Consider the following 26936-nt stretch of genomic DNA (forward strand, 5'->3'; position numbering starts at 1 on the left):
AGTATAGTGCAGCATGCTGTCAGTGCCCCTATACATGGCAATCAGCATAGTATAGCACAGCGTGCTGTGACTGTGCCCCTATACATAGACACCATCAGCAGAGTATAGCGCAGCATGCTGTCAGTGCCCCTATACATAGCCATCAGCATAGTATAGGGCAGCGTGCTGTCACAGTGCCCCTATACATAGCCACCATCAGCAGAATATAGCGCAGCATGCTGTCACAGTGCCCCTATACATAGCCATCAGCAGAGTATAGCGTAGCGTGCTGTCACAGTGCCCCTATACATAGCCACCATCAGCAGAATATAGCGCAGCATGCTGTCACAGTGCCCCTATACATAGCCATCAGCAGAGTAAATTGCTGTCACAGTGCACCTATAAATAGCCACCATCAGCAGAGTATAGTCAAGCGTGCTGTCAGTGCCCCTATACATAGCCATCAGCATAGTATAGCGCAGCATGCTGTCACAGTGCCCCTATACATGGCAATCAGCATAGTATAGTGCAGCGTGCTGTCAGTGCCCCTATACATGGCAATCAGCATAGTATAGCGCAGCATGCTGTCACAGTGCCCCTATACATGGCAATCAGCATAGTATAGCACAGCGTGCTGTGACTGTGCCCCTATACATAGACACCATCAGCAGAGTATAGCGCAGCGTGCTGTCAGTGCCCCTATACATAGCCATCAGCATACTATAGCGCAGTGTTCTGTCACAGTGCCCCTATACATATCCACCATCAACAGAGTATAGCGTAGCGTGCTGTCAGTGCCCCTATACATAGCCATCACCAGAGTATAGCGCAGCATGCTGTCACAGTGCCCCTATACAAAGCCACCATCAACAGAGTATAGCGTAGCGTGCTGTCAGTGCCCCTATACATAGCAATCAGCATAGTATAGTGCAGCATGCTGTCACAGTGCCCCTATACATGGCAATCAGCATAGTATAGTGCAGCATGCTGTCAGTGCCCCTATACATGGCAATCAGCATAGTATAGCACAGCGTGCTGTGACTGTGCCCCTATACATAGACACCATCAGCAGAGTATAGCGCAGCGTGCTGTCAGTGCCCCTATACATAGCCATCAGCATAGTATAGCGCAGTGTTCTGTCACAGTGCCCCTATACATAGCCACCATTAGCAGAGTATAGCGCAGCGTGCTGTCAGTGCCCCTATACATAGCCATCAGCATAGTATAGCGCAGTGTGCTGTCACAGTGCTCCTATACATAGCCATCAGCATAGTATAGTGCAGCATGCTGTGACAGTGCCCCTATACATAGCCATCAGCATAGTATAGTGCAGCATGCTGTGACTGTGCCCCTATACATAGCCACCATCAGCAGAGTATAGCGCAGCGTGCTGTCAGTGCCCCTATACATAGCCATCAGCATAGTATAGCGCAGTGTGCTGTCACAGTGCCCCTATACATAGCCACCACCAGCATAGTATAGCGCAGCATGCTTTCAGTGCCCCTATACATAGCCATCAGCATAGTATAGCACAGTGTGCTGTCACAGTGCCCCTATACATAGCCACCATTAGCAGAGTATAGCGCAGCGTGCTGTCACAGTGCCCCTATACATAGCCATCAGCATAGTATAGCGCAGCATGCTGTCAGTGCCCCTATACACAGCCATCAGGATAATATAGCGCAGCGTGCTGTCAGTGCCCCTATACAAAGCCATCAGCATAGTATAGCGCAGCATGCTGTCAGTGCCCCAATACATAGCCATCAGGATAATATAGCGCAGCGTGCTGTCAGTGCCCCTATACAAAGCCATCAGCATAGTATAGCGCAGTGTGCTGTCACAGTGCCCCTATTCATAGCCACCATCAGCAGATTATAGTGCAGCGTGCTGTCAGTGCCCGTATACATAGCCACCATCAGAAGAGCATAGCGCAGCATGATGCCAGTGCCCCTATACATAGCCATCAGCATAGTATAGCGCAGCGTGTCCACTTAGCAGAGCAGTGCGCAGGGTGCCTCCTTCTGTGTTTTTTTTATACAAGGCGCCGCGAACAGGACCCGGTGCCTTGTATAGAAAAACAAGTCACGCGAGAATCTGATGCCATTCACATGACGTTCGGACTCGCCGGCGGATCCGAGTCGGCGGGAACACCCGATGTTCGGAGGGGTCCGGATTTCACCGCTCATCTCTAATTAAAATATATATATATATATATATATATATATATACACACACAGCAATTGTGGCCGGCACTCCATGTGGCTAAAATTTAAATATGCCCCTGGTGCTTTCCTCAATTGCCCTTCACCAAGCAAGGAAAAGGAAAAAATCTATAAAGTAATAGGCAGCACTCCTGGTGACTTCACATAGGATACAGTACATTCATAAATAAGTGTATTGTGTCCTTTGTGAAGTCGCCGGGAGTGCCACCTATTACTTTATATATATATATATATATATATATATATATATGTATGTATGTATGTCGTGGGCGGCACTCTATATATTGTAATGAATGTCCGGCACTCCAACTACTACAAGGGGTATTGTGATTTATTATCCATTCCGGAGTGCCGTCCCATAGACTTTTGGATATATATATATATATATATATATATATATATATATATATATATATATATAAATATATAAATATGGGATGTAGTTAAATGGGCGGCAGACGGGATGCTGACCGCCGAAATACCGATGGCAGCATCCAGGCGGCGGAAGAAATGCAGACGCTCATATCCCGAAAGACATCAGGACACCAGCTTCTGCATACCGAATGGTGGTATGCCGAGTGTCCGGACACTGGTAAGTACAGCTACAGTGTGTCCCCGGGAATAGGGAGTTTAGGGTTAGGCACCTCTCCCGGGAGGGTTAGGGTTAGGCTACGGGGAGGGGGGGTGGCGTTCACCCCTCCCTGGGAGAATTAGGTTTAGAGTGCGGGAAGGGGGGGTAGTTTATAGTTTGACATAAGGAAATGGTGGGATCTGTTCCTGCACCATTCTGAATACATTGCAAAGGTTCCTTAGTAATATAATCTCTTATATAATCTCATATCTTTATTCTTAACTAAACTCTAAGGTCAGTTTTTGAAAGTTGTAATTTAGCACTAGATTTATAGATGTAAACTCTCCTTTAGCATGATTTAAACCTGCATGGTATTCAGTATTAGTTGTGTGCAATTTATAAAGATTACATAATTAGATGAATGCCAAATGCATGTATTGTTAGCCTTTAATTGTTGCATACATAGACATTATCCACAGGGACCAAACAGTCTGATTAATCTTCAGGCATCTGAGTGCAACCACTGAAACAGTCATGTACTAGTTATACTCACACTTGAAACAGTCAGAGTCTGGATTGCCTCAGCACCTGAGCTTCTGTCATGTTCTCCAAGAATAATAAGGTCAGTGCTCCTATAGGCAAAAGCATAGCACCTCATGTAACAAACTACAACCAATCAACAGGTCATGTATCTCTTCACAATGTATGCTTCTTTCTGATAATTAGCTGAATGACAGTACATTAACAGGATCTCAGGGTATAACGGCATTAGGATCTAGCGTTTTCTCCATAGACTATTTGTAGTGCTATTTTATATCTTAAATTATTATTTTATTTTTTGACGGTTGCAAAAAATCATACTGTAAAAATGTTTTTAACACAAGAAGCAGACAGCCACTCTGCCATTCTGCCATTGGAAGGTCAGGCATATTTGGACTTTCCATGGGTCTGTGCATGTACTTACATTGACATATTTTACCATGTTTTTGTCTTTTAATGAGTAATTTATTAGATTAGTATATAATCAAGTCTAATTAAGTTTTTTGTTTTTACCTTATTTACTTATTTTGAGAATTCTGTGCTATATCTGTATTTTTTTTCATGTGCAAAAAGTCTGTGTTTTTTAATAATGAAATAAATTTACCCCTTATAACTCAGTGTCCCAGCATTAGCATCTCAACTGCCGAGATCCCAAACGATGGATCTGGAAAAGTATGCGCAGTTAGCCCAGGGAAGGAGGGGTTAGGTTTATTGACCACCGGGGAGAAATTTGGGATAGGCACCCCCCGGTGAGGGTTATGGTCAGGCTATGGGAAGGGGGAGTTAGGGTTAGGCACCATCGGGGGAGGCCAGGGTTATGCACCCCCCTGGGAGGGATAGGTTTATGGTGCAGAAAAGAGGGGGTTAGGGTTAGGCACCCCCCAGGGAGAGTTAGGGTCTCTACCTGTCACTCTCTCTCTCTGTCACTCTGGGTGGGATGCACTATTGCAGATATTGCAGTCAAACATCAGAAAATGACGTATTCAGAGGTTTGACTGCTTACCGCATATGCCCCATCCCCGGAGTGCGATACATTCTGGGGTTTGAAAGGCAGTCGACAACACCATCTTTAGATGGCATTACAAAAAAGGAGCCGATGGGCTTCAATTCGTGGCTCACAATATTGTTTTCACCATTATTTGCCAAACGCTGCAGTGAGCTCGCTGGGTACTAAGCAACAGAGCAGCGGCACAGACACCACAGTTTTTTAAAGCACATCTATGAAAGTGGCAGGAATGAAAGGTAGTGCAAGATGGTTACAGTGTTTGTATACACAGTGGGCTTATGCCCCAGCAGTCACAGTGCTTGTATACACAGTGGGGTATGGCGCAAGGAGTCATGGTGCTTGTAATGTATACAGCACCAGAAAAAAAGTGCTTTTTTTTTCATTTTAACTTTCTTGAAGGTTTTATTTAACTTTTTTTTACTTTTTATTTAAACAGTTATTTGTACACACAGCCACTTGTAAGTCTGGAGTCTTTGGACACAACCACTTTAATCAACATAGCATAGCGCAGCATACATCAGCGTGCGGTCAGTGCCCCCTTACATAGCCACTTAATCAGCAGAGTATAGCGCAGCATACATCAGCGTGCTCAGTGCCCTTATACATAGCCACCATCATCATTGTATAGCGCAACGTGCTGTCAGTGCCCCTATACATAGCCACCATCAGCAGAGTATAGCACAGCATGCTGTCACAGTGCCCCTATACATAGCCATCACCATAGTATAGCGCAGCGTGCTGTCACAGTGCCCCTATACATAGCCACCATCAGCAGAGTATCAGGCCCGCCAAGAGCCGCGACGGGCCCAGGTAACAGGGGGCGTGGCCTAATCGCGGGAGGCATGGCAATGCCCCCTTCCCGAAAAAAGGTTTTGCAGCACCGCGCGCTGGGGAGGGGGCGCTCTCAACAGAGTAAAGTGCAGTGTGCTGTCAGTGCCCTTATACATAGCCATCAGCAGAGTATAGCGTAGCGTGCTGTCACAGTGCCCCTATAAATAGCCACCATCAGCAGAATATAGCGCAGCATGCTGTCACAGTGCCCCTATACATAGCCATCAACAGAGTAAATTGCTGTCACAGTGCACCTATAAATAGCCACCATCAGCATAGTATAGCGTAGCGTGCTGTCAGTGCCCCTATACATAGCCATCAGCATAGTATAGCGCAGCATGCTGTCACAGTGCCCCTATACATGGCAATCAGCATAGTATAGTGCAGCGTGCTGTCAGTGCCCCTATACATGGCAATCAGCATAGTATAGTGCAGCATGCTGTCACAGTGCCCCTATACATGGCAATCAGCATAGTATAGTGCAGCATGCTGTCAGTGCCCCTATACATGGCAATCAGCATAGTATAGCACAGCGTACTGTGACTGTGCCCCTATACATAGACACCATCAGCAGAGTATAGCGCAGCGTGCTGTCAGTGCCCCTATACATAGCCATCAGCATAGTATAGCTCAGTGTTCTGTCACAGTGCCCCTATACATATCCACCATCAACAGAGTATAGCGTAGCGTGCTGTCAGTGCCCCTATACATAGCCATCACCAGAGTATAGCGCAGCATGCTGTCACAGTGCCCCTATACATAGCCACCATCAACAGAGTATAGCGTAGCATGCTGTCAGTGCCCCTATACATAGCCATCAGCATAGTATAGCGCAGCGTGCTGTCACAGTGCCCCTATACATGGCAATCAGCATAGTATAGTGCAGCATGCTGTCAGTGCCCCTATACATGGCAATCAGCATAGTATAGCACAGCGTGCTGTGACTGTGCCCCTATACATAGACACCATCAGCAGAGTATAGCGCAGCATGCTGTCAGTGCCCCTATACATAGCCATCAGCATAGTATAGGGCAGCGTGCTGTCACAGTGCCCCTATACGTAGCCACCATCAGCAGAATATAGCGCAGCATGCTGTCACAGTGCCCCTATACATAGCCATCAGCAGAGTATAGCGTAGCGTGCTGTCACAGTGCCCCTATACATAGCCACCATCAGCAGAATATAGCGCAGCATGCTGTCACAGTGCCCCTATACATAGCCATCAGCAGAGTAAATTGCTGTCACAGTGCACCTATAAATAGCCACCATCAGCAGAGTATAGTCAAGCGTGCTGTCAGTGCCCCTATACATAGCCATCAGCATAGTATAGCGCAGCATGCTGTCACAGTGCCCCTATACATGGCAATCAGCATAGTATAGTGCAGCGTGCTGTCAGTGCCCCTATACATGGCAATCAGCATAGTATAGCGCAGCATGCTGTCACAGTGCCCCTATACATGGCAATCAGCATAGTATAGTGCAGCATGCTGTCAGTGCCCCTATACATGGCAATCAGCATAGTATAGCACAGCGTGCTGTGACTGTGCCCCTATACATAGACACCATCAGCAGAGTATAGCGCAGCGTGCTGTCAGTGCCCCTATACATAGCCATCAGCATACTATAGCGCAGTGTTCTGTCACAGTGCCCCTATACATATCCACCATCAACAGAGTATAGCGTAGCGTGCTGTCAGTGCCCCTATACATAGCCATCACCAGAGTATAGCGCAGCATGCTGTCACAGTGCCCCTATACAAAGCCACCATCAACAGAGTATAGCGTAGCGTGCTGTCAGTGCCCCTATACATAGCAATCAGCATAGTATAGTGCAGCATGCTGTCACAGTGCCCCTATACATGGCAATCAGCATAGTATAGTGCAGCATGCTGTCAGTGCCCCTATACATGGCAATCAGCATAGTATAGCACAGCGTGCTGTGACTGTGCCCCTATACATAGACACCGTCAGCAGAGTATAGCGCAGCGTGCTGTCAGTGCCCCTATACATAGCCATCAGCATAGTATAGCGCAGTGTTCTGTCACAGTGCCCCTATACATAGCCACCATTAGCAGAGTATAGCGCAGCGTGCGGTCAGTGCCCTATACATAGCCATCAGCATAGTATAGCGCAGTGTGCTGTCACAGTGCTCCTATACATAGCCATCAGCATAGTATAGTGCAGTATGCTCTGACAGTGCCCCTATACATAGCCACCATCAGCAGAGTATAGCGCAGCGTGCTGTCAGTGCCCCTATACATAGCCATCAGCATAGTATAGCGCAGTGTTCTGTCACAGTGCCCCTATACATATCCACCATCAACAGAGTATAGCGTAGCGTGCTGTCAGTGCCCTTATACATAGCCATCACCAGAGTATAGCGCAGCATGCTGTCACAGTGCCCCTATACATAGCCACCATCAACAGAGTATAGCGTAGCGTGCTGTCAGTGCCCCTATACATAGCAATCAGCATAGTATAGTGCAGCATGTTGTCAGTGCCCCTATACATGGCAATCAGCATAGTATAGCACAGCGTGCTGTGACTGTGCCCCTATACATAGACACCATCAGCAGAGTATAGCGCAGCGTGCTGTCAGTGCCCCTATACATAGCCATCAGCATAGTATAGCGCAGTGTTCTGTCACAGTGCCCCTATACATAGCCACCATTAGCAGAGTATAGCGCAGCGTGCTGTCAGTGCCCTTATACATAGCCATCACCAGAGTATAGCGCAGCATGCTGTCACAGTGCCCCTATACATAGCCACCATCAACAGAGTATAGCGTAGCGTGCTGTCAGTGCCCCTATACATAGCAATCAGCATAGTATAGTGCAGCATGTTGTCAGTGCCCCTATACATGGCAATCAGCATAGTATAGCACAGCGTGCTGTGACTGTGCCCCTATACATAGACACCATCAGCAGAGTATAGCGCAGCGTGCTGTCAGTGCCCCTATACATAGCCATCAGCATAGTATAGCGCAGTGTTCTGTCACAGTGCCCCTATACATAGCCACCATTAGCAGAGTATAGCGCAGCGTGCTGTCAGTGCCCCTATACATAGCCATCAGCATAGTATAGCGCAGTGTGCTGTCACAGTGCTCCTATACATAGCCATCAGCATAGTATAGTGCAGCATGCTGTGACAGTGCCCCTATACATAGCCATCAGCATAGTATAGTGCAGCATGCTGTGACTGTGCCCCTATACATAGCCACCATCAGCAGAGTATAGCGCAGCATGCTGTCAGTGCCCCTATACAAAGCCATCAGCATAGTATAGCGCAGCATGCTGTCAGTGCCCCAATACATAGCCATCAGGATAATATAGCGCAGCGTGCTGTCAGTGCCCCTATACAAAGCCATCAGCATAGTATAGCGCAGTGTGCTGTCACAGTGCCCCTATTCATAGCCACCATCAGCAGATTATAGTGCAGCGTGCTGTCAGTGCCCGTATACATAGCCACCATCAGAAGAGCATAGCGCAGCATGATGACAGTGCCCCTATACATAGCCATCAGCATAGTATAGCGCAGCGTGTCCACTTAGCAGAGCAGTGCGCAGGGTGCCTCCTTCTGTGTTTTTTTTATACAAGGCGCCGTGAACAGGACCCGGTGCCTTGTATAGAAAAACAAGTCACGCGAGAATCTGATGCCATTCACATGACGTTCGGACTCGCCGGCGGATCCGAGTCGGCGGGAACACCCGATGTTCGGAGGGGTCCGGATTTCACCGCTCATCTCTAATTAAAATATATATATATATATATATATATATATATATATATACACACACACACAGCAATTGTGGCCGGCACTCCATGTGGCTAAAATTTAAATATGCCCCTGGTGCTTTCCTCAATTGCCCTTCACCAAGCAAGGAAAAGGAAAAAATCTATAAAGTAATAGGCAGCACTCCTGGTGACTTCACATAGGATACAGTACATTCATTAATAAGTGTATTGTGTCCTTTGTGAAGTCGCCGGGAGTGCCACCTATTACTTTATATATATATATATATATATATATATATATGTATGTATGTATGTCGTGGGCGGCACTCTATATATTGTAATGAATGTCCGGCACTCCAACTACTACAAGGGGTATTGTGATTTATTATCCATTCCGGAGTGCCGTCCCATAGACTTTTGGATATATATATATATATATATATATATATAAATATATAAATATGGGATGTAGTTAAATGGGCGGCAGACGGGATGCTGACCGCCGAAATACCGATGGCAGCATCCAGGCGGCGGAAGAAATGCAGACGCTCATATCCCGAAAGACATCAGGACACCAGCTTCTGCATACCGAATGGTGGTATGCCGAGTGTCCGGACACTGGTAAGTACAGCTACAGTGTGTCCCCGGGAATGGGGAGTTTAGGGTTAGGCACCTCTCCCGGGAGGGTTAGGGTTAGGCTACGGGGAGGGGGGGTGGCGTTCACCCCTCCCTGGGAGAATTAGGTTTAGAGTGCGGGAAGGGGGGGATAGGGTCAGGCACCACTGGGGGGAGGATAGGGTTAGGCACCAAACAGGGTGGGTTAGGGTTAGGGGGGAGGGGTAGTAATAGCCTACTTAGCTCCCCTGTCAGGATCTTCTACCTTGGGGCTCCCAGCGTTGGGATTAGAGCTGACTTTTCAGCCACCGGTATATCATACCTATACCATATATATATATATATATATATATATATATATATATTAGGTTTTATACAGTGATCTTACAGTTTAGTGTATACAATCTTAGATTAGATCTATTGACTACTGTATGTTTGATGATGTTGTCATATTATTCATTTACTGGATTTGTTCATTTTTCATTTGCTAGCATTCTGCATCCATTCAGTGGTGATTTCTACAAAGTATACATACAGTACAGTAGTAATATTGATGGTACATGTCTCAAATAGTTTTTATGTTGTATCTTCTACATACACCATCCCCTTAAATGTGAGAATTCCATGAACCATTCATTCACTGTACAATACAATATATACCACTTGTAACACAGAACATAGCAGAAAATGTCTCTGAGTGAAGAATCATTATTAGATAGTGATGTGGCTGTCACTTTCAGTAACATACTGTATATATCAGGAGCACAGGTCTAATGCTGCAATTGCCTGTCTTAAATCACAAAATAGGATGGATTCTGAGATGAGTTTTACCAAGGTGTAAAGTTACAGAATCAGCCCCAATATGTTTCAATCTTTTGTACAAATGGTTCTGATTTCAGTGATTAAAACATATTTCAAGGATCGGCCAAAGAAGAGAACATGTAAATCACTTTAATGAAATAAATGCTGTCAGCACTGTCTGTGAATCCAGCTGCTTTCCATCCTTTGTGAAAACTCTTATGCCTCAGACAACTTCTAAGACCCACTATAACATCAAGGTTGAGCATGTCTTTTACCCATTCACTTTCTGTAACTTGTGTATCTATTGCTGTGAATGTAAGTGGGAATATTGTAACTTGCTGTATGAGCATGGACACATTACCTGCAGGGAGACTTGCCAGGGCCAAGATCCAGGGACGGCTTCCTCACCATTCACAATCCTGGCATAACCCGACACCACAGGAGGAATAGCTGGAACTCCGCAGCCTTGGGAAAACAGTAACTTTGCTATTAGACATTACAGCAGTTTTTGTTATTTTTTTCATTGATAACAGATAATTATAAATGCATACATTCACAAATGTGGATTTACATACAAATGTAATGTAACCTTAAAAGTGAAAGCTGTTTAATGGTAAAATCTTAATTTTACACTTGAATATGATATTTATCAAGTAAGAAAAAATAATGTTTAAAATTAGCATTGATTCATTGTTACATTAAGTTTTGTTATAACATTACAATTTATTACAAACTATTTGGTAAATCTTATGCAAATGTCCCAAAAGTTGATTCCCAGTGTTTGATTACAAACTCATTAGATGGCAACACTATTCAGAGGTTGTGTAATTTTGGGTGTTAGTATCTTACGGTATATCTGCATAATGTCCCCTGTACTGTATCTGTCTTGCAGAGATTCACCTGGCCTAGCAAGCAGCAAAGTGTCTTTGATAATGATGTTAACATGTTGGCCATCAATGTTTTAATGTGTTAATTGTTTGTTTATAAAATGAATGTATGATTGTTGTTGATGATCACTATGGGGTAAATGTAATAATTTGCGTCTTGCAGGCTCCGGCGAGTTTACCCTGATTTTTTTAAAGGGGCAAATATTTAAAAGTCAAAAACAGGTTGCTTTGCCTTTTCAAAAACATCAGACAGACTCACCGTCAACTCACTGATGCCTGAAAGACACAGGCTATAATATTTACTGCTGTGTCATTACTTTTTTTAGGCATTTATTATCACTGTTATACTGTAGTTTATTTTTGAGGTACCACAATATTATGGAGCATTGTAGGGTAACCTACTATGCACTATGCATATAACGTAGTTAGACAGCAGCAAAACACAGAACTAAATAAATATATAAATATAAAATTACTGAACAGACAAAAACAATAATACAGAAAATACAAGTAGGAAATAAAAAGGATGCACACTGTGACAAGATGGTTATTATAATGTTACAACAAGTTACATATTATAGGTACAGTATTAGAGTGTTGTTTGAAAAAAATATTGAAGTCTTTCAATTAAACTTACCATAGGCTGCACTGACAAAAGCCAGACAGGAGACAAGCCACAGAAAAGCCATAACTGCCAGTGGATGGTTGTTACTTGTAAAGAACTTATATAGGAAAAGAACTAGAGGTGATAAGGTGGTGATTTGCTTAGTGATTGGATGAAATGCATCAATTTCACGGAGAACAAACATCCTCTATATTTAACATTTTACGTGTTAGAAATCCAAATAGCAGATAACCTAAAATGGGGCCAAAGGTTATCTGCTATTGAGTAATACAAACTACTAATAGCAATTTTTAAATATTCATAAAGTTCTATATTTTTGCAGCAGCTACTGTATATATGCATTTTTTTTAGAAATTAATGGAAGTTTGTTCTGGTAAAAATAATGGCATGTCTTTTTTAAGAAACAAGAGTACTGTATGGTAAAAAGACAATACAATAGATGCACTTTTTCTCTGAAAGTATACAACATTCATCTACTGTCTTTCCCAATATTTTGGTCAGTCTGCAATACTGGAAATAAAGCATTAAGTCTATACCTTGGTTTCCTCCTTTTGTATCATAACCCCCTAGTTAAAGCTACTTTACCAGAACACTAGTAGTTTACTATTTACTAAACCATAATTTTGTACTGTACTTAATTAACAAGGAAGCTATGGACCATGTTTTATTATTGTGTATGTAAGGTTTTTTACACTGTTCTACAGTGTGTATATTTGTAGGCTAAGGACCTGATTCAGACCTTCTCGAAAGCGGCTGCTCGCAGTGAGTGATGTTTTTCAATCTGCGCATTCGCATATGTCTCATATTGCACATGCACAAACTGATACGAGCGATGGGGAAACTCTCGCTCGCCAAGCATAGACAGCCCAGCTGAATGAGTGACAGGTCAAGCCGTTTGTGAGTGGTAACTGGGGCAGGCCACTGGAAACGGGGGAGTGTTGGTGCGAATGCAGGCATGCCTGAGAAATTCAACGCCGTTTCAGAGGCGTGCATAATTAACAACCAGCGTCACTTGCTTGAAATCTACACTGAAGTGCTCACAGTGCTTGCGGCAGGGTATACTCAACCTCAAGCGCTGTGATTGCATCTGATGGTGCTCGATGTACCAATGGTTTCTTGCACTTCCTGGAGATGACGTACGCAAGTGGGCGTATTAAGACAGGCTGGTGGGCATCTACAAACAAAAAGTGATCACTCGCCAATACATAATGGGTGTGTTTATGACTTGCCCTGCAAGCGACTGCCTTGACATCACTTAGCTGAATTTCCATACATTGGGAGCGAGCGATCGCATCTAGTGAGCGGGTCTGAATCAGGCCTTAAATACATACTATCAACAATAATATAATAGTAACGCAATTGTTAATTATACATTACAAGCAGGATTAACTCTTCAGGGGGCCCTTACCACTTTAGACAGGTGCGCTCTCCCCACACTCCTCCGGCCTTACCACTCTTAGCAGCATCGTACCCATCTGGTGATGGCACAGCGGAAATTAGGGTGTCATGGGGCTCTTGTGGGACTACTCAAGAGCATGTCCATATACTGTATGCCAGATGGACAAGAGAGTTGCCGCACATGCGCAGAAGATGCATGTCAGAGGTCGCTCAACTGTAGAGAGCCACTGGGTAAGGGGGTGATGGGGACTTCAAATTTGTTGGGTTTGAAAGGAAATACTAAGAAATTAAATGGAGTGCAAATTTTCATATTGAATGCAACATTAAGCTTGGTGATGGGATTATCTTCTAGAGGGCACCAGCCAAAATCTTGCCTAGGGCACCAAATTTGTTAGGGTCATCTCTGTGCAGAGGATAGGGCGGGAGAGAATACTGTCTGTAGTCCTTTGCCTTCCTTTTTTGTGTGGAGTTTTAGATTGGCAACTAAGGACAAGGACAGCACTGCTGAGCTTGACCTGTCCTGCTGCCTGTGATATTTGTAGTAGTCTATGGCTAGTGTGGTGCCTCTGCTACATCCAGTTAAAGCTCCGGCTGAGTGATCACTGTGCTATGGTTCCTGACTGAACCAATGTGTAACCCCCTCCCCCCACATACACCTAGTAGAGTGTGTCACGTCTGAGACTGGAGAAGAGGACGTGGTGGGCCTAAGTTGGGGAAAGAAGCGGAGACGAGGGGCCTGGATGTATGTTCTCCTCATCCACAGGTCTGTTGGCGAGACCTGGGCAAAGGTGCGGAGTCTAACCCACAGGATGGTGTTCGCCAGTGACCCCCCCAATTGGGATATGGGCTTAGCTGCACCCCGTGAGCAGGTCGCCGTCCTTTGACCAGGTACCCAAGCCCTGCAGGGATAGAGACACTACACCCGTGGCCCAGCGAGGATATGTCTGCTTAGGCACCAAACAGTCCCTTAAAACACTGTATAGAAAACACCTTGACACGAGGATCAAATGTCAATAAGGATTTCAAGTGGGAAGCAACTCACGGTTACTTGAGACGTCACCAGAGGTAGAAGGCACACGGGTAGAGGTGGTATACGTTGTAGCATGGATGTTCACTGGAGACGTAAGGCACACAGGTGGGGATGGTAACACTGCTGCACAGGTATTCACCAGAGACGTATAGGCACACAGGTAAAGGTGGTAACACTGCTGCACGGGTATTCACCAGAGACGTATAGGCACACAGGTAAAGGTGGTAACACTGCTGCACGGGTATTCACCAGAGATGTATAGGCACACAGGTAAAGGTGGTAACACTGCTGCTGTACGGGTGAATAGGAACCTGGACCGGGAACTCACTAAAGCACGCTAGGAGACAACCGTTGTTCAGGCAATTTCCCATAACCTGTGGAACAGTTTTATACCCAGGGGAACCCTTAGACAGGTGCACAGCATCAGCTGAAAATGGGCCTATCAGGGAGAACTGTTATGGCGGCGCCCATGTCCGGATTTGCGATGCCGGACACCAGCCCTCCAGGAAGCCACAGCATGCGGGGAGAATACTCAGCTTCTCCCCCGTCGTCGCGCAGGCCGACCGACCACCCAGGATGAGAGGGGAAGCCGGCGGTGCGGTAAGCGGGCGCTGATCCCTGGCTGAGCCCTGACAGTACCCCCTCCTTTAAGGGTGGGCACTGAACACCCATCAGGCTTATCTGGAAATCTCCTATGAAAACTCTGGATTAGTCGCGGAGCGTGTACATCAGAGGCTCTGATCCAGGCCCTTTCCTCGGGGCCGTAGCCCTTCCAATCGATGAGATATTGAAGGGTGTTGAATCTGTGCCGGGAATCCAAGATCTTCTCCACCTCAAATTCAGTGCCTTGTAATGTCTTGACTTGAGGCAATTTAGAGGAACAATTCTGAAAACGATTGAGCACCAGGGGTCGTAAGAGAGAAACGTGAAAAGTATTTGAAATCTTCATTTGAGGAGGAAGTTCCAATTTATAAGTTACTGGACTGATTATCTTAAGGATACGATATGGACCAATAAAACGTGGAGCGAGTTTCATGGGCGGGACTCTTAAGCGAATATTTTTGGAAGATAACCAGACCCTGTCCCCGACTCTCAACAGTGGAACAGCCAAACGTCTTCTGTTCGCAAATTTCTTGTAATTCCTCGAAGATTGCTTTAGAGATAGGTGAATTTTATTCCATAAAACTGAAAAGGATTGAATCTCTTGATTCACAGCCGGAACATCTATAGATGGAAGCTTCTGGAAATCGGGAACTCGTGGATGTCTACCAAAAACCATAAAAAAAGGAGTGGATTTAGAGGAAGAATGGAATTTAATATTATGAGAAAACTCTGCCCATGGCAGGAGGTCCACCCAATCATCCTGGGAAGATGACACAAAGAGCCTAATGAAGGTCTCTAGCTCTTGATTGACCCTTTCCGTTTGACCATTCGACTGTGGGTGGTAGGCTGAGGAAAAGTTCGGTTTGATTCCACAGGTATTACACAGGGCTCTCCAGAATTTAGCTGTAAACTGAACACCTCGATCAGAGACTATTTCCCTGGGGAGACCGTGTAATCTGAAGATGTCTCGAATAAAAATTTTTGCTAATTGAGGAGCAGAAAGAAGGCCAATGAGCGGGATAAAATGTGCCATTTTAGAAAAGCAATCCACGACCACCCATACCGTGTTATGCCCCTTGCACCGAGGTAATTCAGAAATAAAATCCATTGAGATGTGGGTCCATGGAGCAGTTGGGATAGACAAGGGACGAAGAGGACCAACCATCTGTCTACGCGGAGTTTTATGTTGGGCGCATTTGATACAGGAGCGGACAAACTCCGTGACATCCTTCTTCATGGTCGGCCACCAGTAAGATCGAAGTAAGAACTGGTAGGTCTTGGTGATTCCAGTGTGACCTGCGAACAAGTATGCATGAGCCCAAACCAGCAATTCTTTACGTAAATTAGGAGGTACAAAAATTTTCCCAGGTGGCAAGGACACTACTTGAGTAGGAGCAAATACAGTTGGGTCAAAAATGGAACGAACTTGAGAACACTCCTCCTCCTCCAAGTTAGTCATAAAGGAGCGAGATAATGCATCGGCCTTCTTGTTCAACACACCAGGACGAAACTGGAGTTTTAAATCAAACCTAGAAAAAAAAAGTGACCATTGTGCCTGCCTAGCATTCAACCGGTGTGCAGTTTGCAGATAGATCAGATTCTTATGGTCTGTAATAATCGTGACAGGAAATTTGGCCCCTTCCAGAAGATACCGCCATTCCTCTAAAGCTAGGTGCATGGCTAGAAGTTCTTGGTCGCCTATAATATAATTCCTCTCAGCAGGGGAAAATTTACGGGAGAAAAATCCACAGGGATGCATCTTCCCATCTTCAGCAGACTGAGATAATACCGCGCCTACTCCAACGGAGGATGCGTCCACCTCCACAATGAATGGTTTGTCTATTTGAGGCTGACAGAGAATGGGAGCTCGAGAAAAGGCACCTTTTAGGTTTTGAAAGGCTTGTACTGCTGGAACAGACCATTTAGAAGGATTGGCTCCTTTCCTTGTGAGGTAGGTAATGGGTGCTACCAGCGTAGAAAAGTGTGGAATAAACCTCCTATAATAGTTTGCAAATCCTAGGAAACGCTGAGTACCTTTTAAAGAAGTAGGCAGGGGCCATTCAGAGATTGCTTTTAGTTTATCAGGATCCATCTGGAGACTCCCCCAGAGATAATATGGCCTAAAAAAGGTACCGAAGTTTGGTTAAACATACATTTGGAAAGTTTCCCATAGAGGTGATGAGTGCGAAGGCGGAACAATACCTCCCGTACATGAAGACGATGGCTCTGTAAATCTCTGGAAAAGATTAAGATGTCATCGAGATAAATCACAACAAATTTATGAAGAATATCCCGGAAGATCTCATTGACGTAACCTTGAAAAATAGCTGGTGCATTACAAAGACCGAAGGGCATTACGAGGTACTCGAAGTGTCCGTCTCTGGTATTGAACGCGGTCTTCCACTCGTCCCCGGTTTTAATTCGAATCAGATTATACGCACCACGTAGATCCAGCTTTGTGAAAACCTGAGCCCCTTGAACCTTGTCAAAAAGTTCTGAAATTAAAGGTAGAGGGTACCGATTCTTTATGGTGATTTGATTTAATCCTCGATAGTCTATGCAGGGGCGGAGTCCACCATCATTTTTCCCTACAAAAAAGAAACCTGCCCCTGCAGGAGAAGAAGGCCGAATGAATCCTTTAGCAAGGTTTTCCTTAATGTATTCTTCCATGGCCGCGGTCTCAGGCACGGACAAAGGGTAAACACGGCCACGTGGAGGACTTTTCCCGGGAAGCAAATTGATAGCACAATCCCAAGGTCGATGCGGAGGAAGTTTATCTGTGGCTTGTTCACAAAATACATCAGCAAAGTCTTGATAAGCCTCGGGCAACCCCGCCTGGGGGGAATGTTTAGAAGACTCTGGTCGAAGGGACTTCTTAGCCGGGTTGGAAACCGTCGCTTGGTTACATACTGGAACGACCTTGGTCAAACAATTTTGGAAACACTGTGAACCCCAGGATAGGATTTGCATAGCATCCCAGTCGAAGACAGGATTGTGTTTTCTCAACCAGGGCAGCCCCAATACCAGCTCATAAGAGGATTCGGGTAACACACAAAATTCCAGCATTTCATGATGTAGGCACCCAATTTGAACAGACACAGGATGAGAGAGCGAAGAAATGGGTAGCCCCACCAGAGTTTTACCATCTAGACCAGACAGTAACAATTTATTAGGTAGGGAAACGACTGGAACACCCAAGGTGTGAATCAATTTCTCTGCAATAAAATTACCAGCGGCTCCAGAATCAATTAAAGCGTGAACCTTTCTTGTCCTGGACTTATGGGAAAGCGACACTTCTAAAAGACTCTCAGATAATTGGGATGGCTTGAGAATAACCCCCAACTGAATGCTCCCTACTTCAGTCAGGGTTTCGCATTTCCCGCAAGTAAAGGACAATTTTTCAGAATGTGGTTAGGTGCAGCGCAATAGATACACAATTTATTTTGGAAGCGTCTATTGCGCTCTGCCGGGGTGAGTTTGGTTCTATTGACCTGCATCAGTTCCTCTTCACTAGCTAGGGTGGGTATAGGTGGACTAACAGCAGAAGAACAGACTGGTAGACGTTCACCACTTCCCCTACTAGCCCATCTTTCCCAGTGGCGAAGGTCAATTTTGATACAGAGAGAGATAATGTCAGCGAAAGATTCTGGCAAACCTCTGGAGGCAAGCTCATCCTTCATCCTCTCAGAGAGTCCATGAAGGAAGGACGCTTTAAGAGCTTCCTCGTTCCATTTTAATTCTGATGCCAGGGTCTGAAATTGGACTACATACTGCCCCACGGACCGTGTGCCCTGATGCACTCGGAGAAGGTCAGAAGATGCAGATGCAGAACGGCCTGGCTCGTCAAAAATTCTCTTAAATGCGGAAACGAATTCTTCGTAGGTAGATACGATGGGGTCGGCCCGTTCCCATAAAGGGGAGACCCAGTCTAATTCTGCTCCTGTTAATAATGAAATCACATATGCTACTTTTGCCCGAGACGTGGGAAAGTTCTGGGGAAGACATTCGAATTGGATTTCACATTGGTTGATGAACCCGCGGCACCGCCTGGGATCGCCATCAAACCTTTCTGGAGTGGCAAGCTGTAGTCGGGGTTTGGGAGTAGGAACCACTGGTGGAGGGACTGATGGAGAAGGTACAGGGACCGCAGGCGGGGGAACCGGGAGAATAGAAGCCAACGTGGTTTGAATCGAAACCAGTTGCCTCGAGAGCTCCTGTAAATACTGAGCCACTTGTTGTTGTTGCGCCTCCTGGTTGTCCATCCGAGAGGTCAATTCTTGCAGTGACCCAGTACCTTGGGATCCTGCAGCCTCCATTGGGCCTGAACAAACTGTCACGTCTGAGACTGGAGAAGAGGACGTGGTGGGCCTAAGTTGGGGAAAGAAGCGGAGACGAGGGGCCTGGATGTACGTTCTCCTCATCCACAGGTCTTGAGTGTTGGTGAGACCTGGGCAAAGGTGCGGAGTCTAACCCACAGGATGGTGTTCGCCAGTGACCCCCCCAATTGGGATATGGGCTTAGCTGCACCCCGTGAGCAGGTCGCGGTCCTTTGACCAGGTACCCAAGCCCTGCAGGGATAGAGACACTACACCCGTGGCCCAGCGAGGATATGCCTGCTTAGGCACCAAACAGTCCCTTAAAACACTGTATAGAAAACACCTTGACACGAGGATCAAATGTCAATAAGGATTTCAAGTGGGAAGCAACTCACGGTTACTTGAGACATCACCAGAGATAGAAGGCACACGGGTAGAGGTGGTATACGTTGTAGCACGGATGTTCACTGGAGACGTAAGGCACACAGGTGGGGATGGTAACACTGCTGCACGGGTATTCACCAGAGACGTATAGGCACACAGGTAAAGGTGGTAACACTGCTGCACGGCTATTCACCAGAGATGTATAGGCACACAGGTAAAGGTGGTAACACTGCTGCACAGGTATTCACCAGAGACGTATAGGCACACAGGTAAAGGTGGTAACACTGCTGCTGTACGGGTGAATAGGAACCTGGACCGGGAACTCACTAAAGCACGCTAGGAGACAACCGTTGTTCAGGCAATTTCCCATAAGCTGTGGAACAGTTTTATACCCAGGGGAACCCTTAGACAGGTGCACAGCATCAGCTGAAAACAGGGAGAAGGATCCAGTCACATGGGCCCATGTCCGGATTTGCGATGCCGGACACCAGTCCTCCAGGAAGCCACAGCATGCGGGGAGAATACTCAGCTTCTCCCCCGCCGTCGCGCAGGCCGACCGACCACCCAGGATGAGAGGGGAAGCCGGCGGTGCGGTAAGCGGGCGCCGATCCCCAGCTGAGCCCTGACAGAGTGTCAGCAGGCATGGGAGATCCCTGACTCAGAGGATCAGAGCTGCAGCCAGGGACCTACCATGCCAGTTCTATCTCTTTTTACGTGTGCGTTGGATCAAAACAGCCTTTCCGCTTCCTGAATGTTGTGCCTAGTTGTGGCAGGTTGTAACTTATAGATATAGCAACAGGTGGGCTGGCCCACTATATTCCAACAATAGAAAAAAACAGCACTCAGATGTATTTACAAAAAAATTAATTTTGGACAAAAATTTTTATTTGTCGCAACACATACTGTAATATACTATTCACAGATGGAATGTATAAAAATGTATATTTAATGAACAACAAATGGTATCTAAATAAAAAAAAATGAAACACAACAATGGCAGTCCAAATTCATAGCCTTTTTAAAAATACATATATAAAATATTGCAGATGGTGCCCAGTTCTTAGAAAAGTCCCATCCATGGCCACCAATTAGATCAGTCATAAATAAGCGTGGCACTGTAGGAATAATGTATGTCCAGCAATAAGGTAACTAATTACCAATCTTTTGTAGAAATGTGCAGGGTCATTTTAGATGTGAAGTTTCACACACAGAAGGAAGGGGGAGAAGTATCAAACCCTTGAGAGAGATAAAGTGGAGAGAGATAAATTACTAACCAATCATCTCCTAACTGTAATTTTACAGGCTGTGTTTGAAAAATTACAGGTAGATGCTGAGTGGTTGGTGCTTTATCTTACTCCACTTTACAGTATCACTGCAAAGATACATCTCCCCACAGTTCCCTTGTGATCCACAGAAAATCAGCTGAAACTTCCAGGTGAAGAATTGTGATACCAATAAATGAAACTCATATGTACAGCTGATAAGGCCAGTCACCTGATGTGTTTTGCTGTGCAGTGCTCACATGTATATCTGGAGTGGAGAGAGCTGATAAGGCCAGTCACCTGATGTGTTTTGCTGTGCAGTACTCACATGTATATCTGGAGTGGAGAGAGCTGATAAGGCCAGTCACCTGATGTGTTTTGCTGTGCAGTACTCACATGTATATCTGGAGTGGAGAGAGCTGATAAGGCCAGTCACCTGATGTGTTTTGCTGTGCAGTGCTCACATGTATATCTGGAGTGGAGAGAGCTGATAAGGCCAGTCACCTGATGTGTTTTGCTGTGCAGTGCTCACATGTATATCTGGAGCGGAGAGAGCTGATAAGGCCAGTCACCTGATGTGTTTTGCTGTGCAGTGCTCACATGTATATCTGGAGCGGAGAGAGATGATAAGGCCAGTCACCTGATGTGTTTTGCTGTGCAGTGCTCACATGTATATCTGGAGCGGATAGCGCTGATAAGGCCAGTCACCTGATGTGTTTTGCTGTGCAGTGCTCACATGTATATCTGGAGTGGAGAGAGCTGATAAGGCCAGTCACCTGATGTGTTTTGCTGTGCAGTGCTCACATGTATATCTGGAGTGGAGAGAGCTGATAAGGCCAGTCACCTGATGTGTTTTGCTGTGCAGTGCTCACATGTATATCTGGAGCGGAGAGAGCTGATAAGGCCAGTCACCTGATGTGTTTTGCTGTGCAGTGCTCACATGTATATCTGGAGTGGAAAGAGCTGATAAGGCCAGTCACCTGATGTGTTTTGCTGTGCAGTGCTCACATGTATATCTGGAGCGGAGAGAGCTGATAAGGCCAGTCACCTGATGTGTTTTGCTGTGCAGTGCTCACATGTATATCTGGAGCGGAGAGAGCTGATAAGGCCAGTCACCTGATGTGTTTTGCTGTGCAGTGCTCACATGTATATCTGGAGCGGAGAGAGCTGATAAGGCCAGTCACCTGATGTGTTTTGCTGTGCAGTGCTCACATGTATATCTGGAGCGGAGAGAGCTGATAAGGCCAGTCACCTGATGTGTTTTGCTGTGCAGTGCTCACATGTATATCTGGAGTGGAGAGCGCTGATAAGGCCAGTCACCTGATGTGTTTTGTTGTGCAGTGCTCACATGTATATCTGGAGCTGAGAGCGCTGATAAGGCCAGTCACCTGATGTGTTTTGCTGTGCAGTGCTCACATGTAAATCTGGAGCTGAGGGCCTGATTCAGAGCCGGACGCTATTTGCGCTCGCTCGTTCAGAAAAAGGGTCCGGCTATTTAAATTGAGCTCTCGCACTTTGCGGTCTGTTGACGCCTCTATGTCTGAGCGAGCGAACGAAACATGCGCTCGCTATTTTGAAAAGACGCCCCCTGGCTGCTCACATCATACGTTATCTCCGCTATTTATTAGATTAATCGAGTACATCGAAAGGCATCTGAACTGCTCGCAGTGCTTGTGGTTGGATTTTCCTACCGCAATCATGCGAACAGTTCAGGCTAAGAGACAACCAAGTGACATGGTCGATGACGCTGCTTTGTTAATTATGCACACCCTTAAAACGCCTGTTTTGACCGTTTGGCACGCCTGCGTTCGGATCTCCACTCCCCATTTTCAAGCACCTTCCCCTGTTACCTCCCACAAACGCCTCATCCTGTCACTCAAATTAGCAGGCACTCGCAATTTTGCGAACACACATTTTCCGACCACACTGACTGGTTGGCGCATGCGCATTACGACCCATACGCATGCGCAGATGTGCGAACATCGCTCGGAGTGATCGAGCGGCCGCTTACGAGCGGCTCTGAATCAGGCCCTGAGAGCGCTGATAAGGCCAGTCACCTGATGTGTTTTGCTGTGCAGTACTCACATCTTTTTCAAAGGTAATCTTAGCTGGCCCAGGTGGTCTTCTTATATAGCACTGCTAATATAGCTGATAATTAGCAGCTGACAATAGTTTACATCCAAGTACAGCTGCTGTATGGTTTATCTGCTCTTGGTAGCAACTGAATAGATACAAGGCCTTGCAAAAGTATTCACCCCCCTTGGCTTTTTACATTTTTTGTTACATTACAACCTGTAATTTTCTTTTTTTAATCTGAATTTTATGTGATGGATCTCCTTAAAATAGTCTAATTTGGGGAAGTGAAATGAGAAAAATATATATAAAAAAGAATCTTTATAAATAAAATTCTGAAAATTGGCATGTGCATATGTAAATCACTCCCTTTGCTATGAAGCCCCTCAAAAGTTCTGGTGCAACCAATTACCTTCAGAAGTCACATAATTAGTGAAATGAAGTCCACCTGTGTGAAATCTAAGTGTCACATGATCTGTCAGTATAAAACACACCTTTTCTGAAAGGCCCCAGAGGCTGCAACACAACTAAGCAAGAGGCATCACACCATGCAGACCAAGGAGCTCTCCAAACAAGTCAGGGACAAAGCTGTTGAGAAGTACAAGTCTAGGTTGGGTTATAAAAAATATATCCAAATCTTTGATGATCCCCCAGAGCACCATCAAATCCATCATCATCAAATGGAAAGAACATGGTACCACAACAAACCTGCCAAGAGAGGGCCGCCCGCCAAAACTCACAGACCGGACTAGGAGGGCATTAATCAGAGAGGCAGCACAGAGACCAAAGGTAACCCTGAAGGAGCTGCAGAGTTCCACAGCAGAGACTGGTGTATCTGTGCAAGTGACCACAATAAGCCGTACAATCCATAGAGCTGGGCTTTATGGAAGAGTGGCCAGAAAAAAGCCATTACTTAGTGATAAACATAAGAAGACAATTTGAGTTTGCCAAAAGGCATGTGGGTGACTCCCCAAATGTATGGAGGAAGGTGCTCTGATCAGATGAGACTAAAATTTAACTTTTCGGCCACCAAGGAAAACCCTATGTCTGGCGCAAACCCAACACATCCCATCACCCCAAGAACACTATCCCCACAGTGAAAAATGTTGGAGGCAGCATCATGCTGTGGGGATTGTTTTCAGCAGCAGGGACTGGGAAACTGATTTGAGTCGAGGGAAAGATGGATGATGCTAAATACAGGGATATTCTTGAGCAAAACCTGGTTCAGTTTGCCTGTGATTTGAGACTGGGACGGAAGTTAACCTTTCAGCAGGACAATGACCCAAAGCATACTGCTAAAGCAACACTCGAATGGTTTAAGGGGAACCATTTAAATGTGTTGAAATGGCCTAATCAAAGCCCAGATCTCAATACAATTGAGAATCTGTGGTCAGACTTGAAGATTGCTGTTCACAAGCGGAAACCATCCAACATGAAGGAGCTGGAGCAGTTTTGCCTTGAGGAATGGGCAAAAATTTCAGGGCCAACATGTGGCAAGCTCATAGAGACTTATCCAAAGCGACTTGCAGCTGTAATTGCCGCAAAAAGTGGCTCGACAAAGTACTGACTTTAGGGGGGTGAATAGTTATGCACGCTGACGTTTTCTGTTATGTTGTCCTAAATGTTGTTTGATTCACAATATAAAAAAAACACAACTTCACAGTTGTAGGCATGTTCTGTGAATGAAATGATGCACACCTTCAAACAATCCATTTTAATTCCAGGTTGTGAGGCCATAAAACATGAAAAATGCAAAGGGGGTGAATTCTTTTGCAAGGCACTTGTATATACTTGGTATACATTGATTGCACGACCCACTCCACTATATTACTTTGTGAATGGTTCAGCAGTGTGCACTGTGCCCCCATGTTCCCCACCCTTAATCCGGCTCTGATTACAAATATTTAGTTGATTAGGGTATAGCCTTTGCTATTCAAGTAGAAGATTGGTGAAAAGCAAGTCATGCACTGTATTTTGAGGCTTACAATATCCAAATTTTCCAATCAGGAGCTAGAAGGGACAGTGAGTCTCACTGCTGTAAAAGCCAGAGCTTTGCAACAGATGCCAGCGCATTGCATGCTGACATTATTTATTTTCCAGTATTAGCACAGGTTGTCAGGCAAACCTCACCAGCATCAGGGCCTTAGCTAGGTGTGTGCAAGTACTGCTGATATCCATTGTGCAAGATCCTGGAACAGTACTGTCCCAGCCCCACAGCCACTGCATCTGGATAGCAGGGTGCTTAGAATAGTATTGCTGCCGCAGTGCCACCCAGAGCATCCTGAGGATGTGTCGGGCAGTTCCATACCTCCCAGTGGCGCTGCACTGTTATGGCAGAGACTAGTATCCTCCTCTGGGCTGCCCCTCTACCCAGGTGTAGTGGGGTTGGACTGAATAATAGCACTCAGTCTATGGTCCTGACATGTTTACTTACTGTAGCTTGCCTAACAGTTTGGTGTAGTGACTTTTATTCCTGTGATTTACTCGTTGCTGATCTGGTTTCATATATTGATTTGCTGTTTTCCATTTTTCTGATGTTTTCTTTTCTTATGACCTCGATTAGTCTGCTGCCTGCCCTAACCTTTCGATGTTTAACATTCTGTCTTTCTCCAGACCTTGACCTTGGCATATACTATTGGTTTTCTTTGTTTACTATCAATTTTCACCCCAATCTTTATTTAGTCAGTTACACTGGTGTATAAAAGTACATGCAGTAATACATGGGTCTTCTCAGTATCTTCCATTACTTAGTGAGTGATTTTGGAGAACATAACTGCAGCTAAACTCTGACCATTGTATACAATATATATATCAGAATTTAGACAGAGACCAGTGCACACAAATACAGCTGCCTAAAGAACCCTTTGGTTGGGAAATGTCACCAGAACACATGTAACAAAGAACACATGTAATAAAAATATCACCAAATAGATCTTCAGATGCTTACGGGTAACACTCCTTGAGATTGAAAGTTCTCCACACTCGGGATCTTCCTCATTTAATTGAAGCAACATGTTCCCCTAGAAAAAAATATACAGAACCACATACTGTAGAGTAATATAGTCAACACATTTTATCCACTTAGAATGTATACAATTCCAAATCCCTACCAGAGAGAATGGTCTACACGTGGGGTAGACACAAAGTGCCTTTGGGATTGATTCACATTCCCAGGTTTCAAATTGTCATATGCCTGTATTTTCTGTCTCCAGTTGAAGTTCCATATATAAATGGAAAAGAAACTCCATATGGTGTAATACAGTTTTCCACATACAATATAGGTACACTTAAAAAAACAGGAATTAATTGGCTCCTTACCAGATGTAGTGGTCCACTTTTACACAAAGTACACAAATAGGTATTAGCAGCAGTCCATCAGCCGTCCCTGGATACCACTTCCAACGTCCTTGGTTAAGAGCCCAAATTATCCTTGTTCTAATTCTATTTTTCCAATGCGTTTCAAAATAGTTTTAATCTTTCTTAAGACATGTTGAGGATGCTAACATCATGGGTTTATAAACCCCCTTTAATCCCTCCAACTTTTTGCGTATTTCCAGACATGGATTTCCTATCCATTTAAAATTTCCTATAGAGCCCTTCTACCTCCCCTCTCCAACGTATTTTCTTCACATGGGCAAACTAATTCACCGCTATCATTCAAATTTCTGGCTGGTCATCGGAAGTGACGTGCCTCTGCATCCCGATTCCTGCAGTCCTTGTGGCGGGCATTAATCTGTTCTGGTTTGCAAACGGCATGGTCACCTCATGCCTCCGGATCTCTTTCCCCGAGTGGGGTCCTGCTGCATCTACGCATTTCCGGGACTATCACTTGCGTACTTCCGGTATTGCCGGATGGATAGGGTTCTTATTGTGCAGTTCTCCTATTCGTATGGAGTGTCCCCAATTGAAATTGTTGCCATTTTGGGATAGTTCAAATACATAGTGGTTCCCATTGGTACATAGATATAAAGAATAAAAACTAGAAATACATTATTAGATTCTAAATAAAACCATAACACAATATATAGACAGTAATAAAAAGTATGAATGCTAAAAAGAT

The 26936-nt window shown here is 45.2% G+C and overlaps 1 long non-coding RNA gene across 1 annotated transcript; it reads right to left on the reverse strand.

Annotated features, from left to right (window-relative positions):
- Nucleotides 1-3324: 3324 nt before the first annotated feature.
- On the reverse strand, nt 3325-26896 carry LOC148477413 (uncharacterized). Its single transcript, XR_015872515.1, has 4 exons — nt 25987-26896; nt 25824-25896; nt 10660-10763; nt 3325-3404 (listed from the first exon to the last, which is right to left on the reverse strand). It is a non-coding gene; the product is annotated as an uncharacterized LOC148477413 (long non-coding RNA).
- Between the last annotated feature and the right edge of the window lie 40 nt (nt 26897-26936).

This window comes from Taudactylus pleione, unplaced genomic scaffold (assembly GCF_031769625.1).
Source record: "Taudactylus pleione unplaced genomic scaffold, aTauple2 ptg000717l, whole genome shotgun sequence".
NCBI lineage: Eukaryota > Metazoa > Chordata > Amphibia > Anura > Myobatrachidae > Taudactylus > Taudactylus pleione.